Source organism: Pan troglodytes, chromosome 19 (genome assembly GCF_028858775.2).
Source record: "Pan troglodytes isolate AG18354 chromosome 19, NHGRI_mPanTro3-v2.0_pri, whole genome shotgun sequence".
NCBI classification, from domain to species: domain Eukaryota; kingdom Metazoa; phylum Chordata; class Mammalia; order Primates; family Hominidae; genus Pan; species Pan troglodytes.
In genome coordinates, this window is record NC_072417.2 from 25,499,424 (window position 1) to 25,503,570 (window position 4,147).

Here is a 4,147-nt window from a genome sequence, read left to right on the forward strand (position 1 = left end):
TGGATCACCTGAGATCAGAAGTTCGAGACCAGCCTAAACAACATGGAGAAACCTCCATCTCTACTAAAAATACAAAATTAGCCAGGCATGGTGGCGCATGCCTGTAGTCCCAGTTACTCAGGAGGCTGAGGCAGGAGAATCACTTGAACCCGGGAGACAGAAGTTGTGTGAGGTAAGCTGAGATTGCGCCATTGCACTCCAACCTGAGCAACAGGAGCAAAACTGTCTCAAAAAAAAAGAAAAGAAAATGTGCTTTATTTTTTTTTTATTTATTTATTTTCAAGACGGTGTCTTGTTCTGTCACCCAGGCTGGAGTGCAGTGGCGCGATCTAGGCTCACTGCAAGTTCCACCTCCCGGGTTCACACCATTCTCCTGCCTCAGCCTCCCAAGTAGCTGGGACTACAGGCACCCGCCACCATGCCCAGTTAATTTTTTTGTATTTTTTAGTAGAGACAGGGTTTCACCATGTTAGCCAGGATGGTCTCAATCTCCTGACCTCGTGATCCACCCACCTCAGCCTCCCAAAGCGCTGGGATTACAGGCGTGAGCCACCACACCCGGCCAGAGAATGTGCTTTAAATTCAAGGGCCCAGGCACGGTGGCTCGTGCCTGTAATCCCAGCCTGCACTTTGGGAGGCCTAAGTGGATGGACTATTTGAGGTCAGGAGTTTGAGACCAGCCTGGCCAACATGGTGAAACCCCATCTCTACTAAAAATACAAAAATTAGCCAGGCATGGTGGTGCGCACCTGTAATCCCAGCTACTTGAAGGCTGAGGGAGGAGAATTGCTTGAGGTTGGGAGGCAGAGGTGGCAGTGAGCTGAGTGAATGGCACTTGCACTCCAGCCTGGGCAACAGAGTGAGACTCTGTCTCAAAAAAATAAAATAAAATAAAAAAATTCAAGGGACCATTGGAACCTTTGGAAAGACTAGTGGCCCTGGGCCATGGAGTAAAAACTAGATTGCAAAAGGTTACTTATCCTTTTTGTATTTTTGTATTTTTAATTTAATTTTGCTAATCTCTGTATCATTCCAATTTTAGTATATGTGCTGCCAAAACAATCACTGCTTATCCTTATACACAGTTGGCACAAATGGATGTTTGAGAAATCATAAAATTGAGATGTGTGGAAGATAAGGAAGTGGTCGGTGAGTATACACTTTTTTTTGGAGGGTTCAGGGTCTCGCTCTGTTGCCCAGGCTGAAGTACAGTGATATAATCACCATGCACTGGAACCTCAACCTCTCAGGCGCAAGCAATCCTCCCACCTCAGCCTACTGAGTGGCTGGAACTACAGGCACATGCTGCCATGCTCGGCTAGTGAAAAAAAGTTTTTTGATGCAGATATAGCAAAATATTGCTTATAATTATCAATATTTTAAAAATACAGAAATTGCTGGGTGTGATGGCTCACACCTGTAATCCCAGCATTTTGGGATGCCAAGGTGAGAGGATCAATTGAGCCCAGGAGTTTGAGACCAGCCTGGGCAACATGCAGACCCCCTCTCTCTACAAAAAAAAAAAAAATAAATAAATAAATAAAAATTAGCCAGGCATGGTGGCACATGCCTATAGTTCCAGCACTTTGGGAGGCTAAGGCAGGAGGATTGCTTGAGCCCAGGAGTTTGAAGTTACAGTAAGCTATGATCATGCCATTGCACTCTAGCCTGGGCAACAGAGTGAGACCTTGTCTCTAAAAAAAAAAATTAAATACAGAAGTTATTAGGCCCACTTCAAGATCTCGTTATTGAATGCATTAATAAAGGACACAAAATAAAAGAAAATGTGTAACTATGTCAAAAATTATTCAGGCAACTTAAAAATATTGTAACAACATATTGTATGTAATTGGTTCCTGTGGTAATTCTATGTGTATCATTTTATGTATTCAAAAAACACCGGGGCGGTGGCCCATGCCTATAATCCCAGCACTTTGGGATGCTGAGGCAGGCGGATCACCTGAGGTCAGGAGTTTCGAGACCAGCCTGGCCAACATGGTATTTTTGTACTAAAAATACAAAAAAATTAGCTGGGCGTGGTGGTGGGCATCTGTAATCCCAGCTACTTGGGAGGCAGAGGCAGGAGGATTGCTTGAACCGGGAAGGCAGAGGTTGCGCCACTGCACTCCAGCCTGGGTGACAGAGCGAGACTCCGCCTCAAAAAACAAAAAAACAAAACAAAAAAACCCCCACCAGACTGCCGAAGGAATCCACAGTTTAAAAAGGTTAGGAACCCTTGCTCCAAGAGAAAAGAGAGAAAGGGAGACTTGTAGTGTCTGGGGAACCTGGCTTTTTAGGAGAGAAGAGAGGCTAACATGTTAAAATACTGCAAGGGCAGAGAGGGGATTTTGAGAGCCAAGGTCCCTGAGGAGGCTGAACTACTGGGATGCAGGGCTCAGGTGGAGGGATTAAGTACAGGAAGGAAACCTTTCCCACAATAAAAGGGAGGAAAGAATAAGAGTGGATAAAAATAAATGTTTCAGTGGGGTGGGAGTGGGGGGCAGGAAGTTGAGGGGGCTTCTGCCTGATGGCTTCTATTTTCACCTACAAGTAGGAGTGAAGTTATCTGTCGAGAGTTACAATGAGAAGGGAGGAGGATAAAGGTAGGAAACAGAAAGGACTGACAAGGACAGCCCAGAAGAGCTCCCAGCCCAGGAGTGGAGCGGCCAGAGACCACCGGGTTGTCATGGCAACCACCTGCTTGGGTGTGCACTGCCTCCATCGGTGCTCAGCTGCCAAGTGTGGGATAAGAGGGCAGAAAGTCAGCTGGAGCCAGGGCTGGGGTTCTCCCAGGAGGATGAGGGGAGGATCAGGGGAATGGAGGAAGCATGGATCAGCATATCCAGGCTGCAGGAAGAAGAATGTGAAGCTAGAATGGGGCTGATAGCTGAGGAGGGTGAATAAACACAGGGAAGAAGAATGAGACCAAGGGAATGAGAAAGTGGAGATGCAGGAAGGGATGAACCAGGGATGACCCACTGAAGTTTTGTTTTTTTTTTTTTAAAGACAGAATCTTGCTCTGTTGCCCAGGCTGGAGTGCAATGGCATGATCTCAGCTCACTGCAACCTCTGCCTCTTGGGTTCTAGCAATTCTCCTGCCTCAGCCTCCAGAGTAGCTGGGACTACAGGCATGCACCATCACGCCTGGCTAATTTTTGTATTTTTAGTAGAGACGGGGTTTCACCATGTTGGCCAGGCTGGTCTCGAACTCCTGACCTCAAGTGATCTGCCCGCGTTGGCCTCCCAAAGTGCTGGGGTTACAGCCACCATGCCCGGCCAGAGCTAGTGAAGTTTAAGGTTAAGGAATAGTTCATGGATGGCAAGTGCTGGGCTCTGGCCACTGTGTGGGCAAGTGAAATAGAGAAGAGGTAAAGGGTGTTGGTAAAGGGGAACTGCCAGTCCAGCCAGGACCATCCAGATGGACATATTAGGTTGATGCAAAAGTAATTGTGCTTTTTGCCATTAAAGGTAATGGCAGCCGGGTGTGGCAGCTCACGTCTGTATTCCCAGTACTTTGGGAGGCCAAGGTGGGCAGATCCCCTGAGGTCAGGGGTTTGAAACCAGCCTGGCCAACAAACATGATGAAACCCGTCTCTACTAAAAATACAAAAATTAGCGAGATGTGGCGGTGGGCACCTGTAATTCCAGTTACTCAGGAGGCTTAGGCAGGAGAATCACCTGAACCTGGGAGGCAGAGGTTGCACTGAGCCAAGATGGAGCCATAGCGCTCTAGCCTAGGTAGCAGAGTGAGACTCTGTCTCAAAAAATAAATAGATAAAAAATAAAAAAATAGGCCGGTCGCGGTGGCTCGCGCCTGTAATCCCAGCATGATCCCAGGTGGATCATGAGGTCAGGCACTGGAGAACAGCCTGGCCTACATAGGGAAACCCCATCTCTACTAAAAATACAAAAAATTAGCCGGGCGTGGTAGCAGATGCCTGTAATCCCAGCTACTTGGGAGGCTGAGGCGGGAGAATTGCTTGAACCTAGGAGGCAGAGGTTGCAGTGAACTGAGATTGTGCCACTGCACTGTAGCCCGGGCAACAGTGCGAGACTCCGTCTCAAAAAATAAATAAATAAATAAAATAAAATAAAGGTAATGGCAAAAACTGCAACTACTTTTGCACCAACGTAATAAAAGTCACCT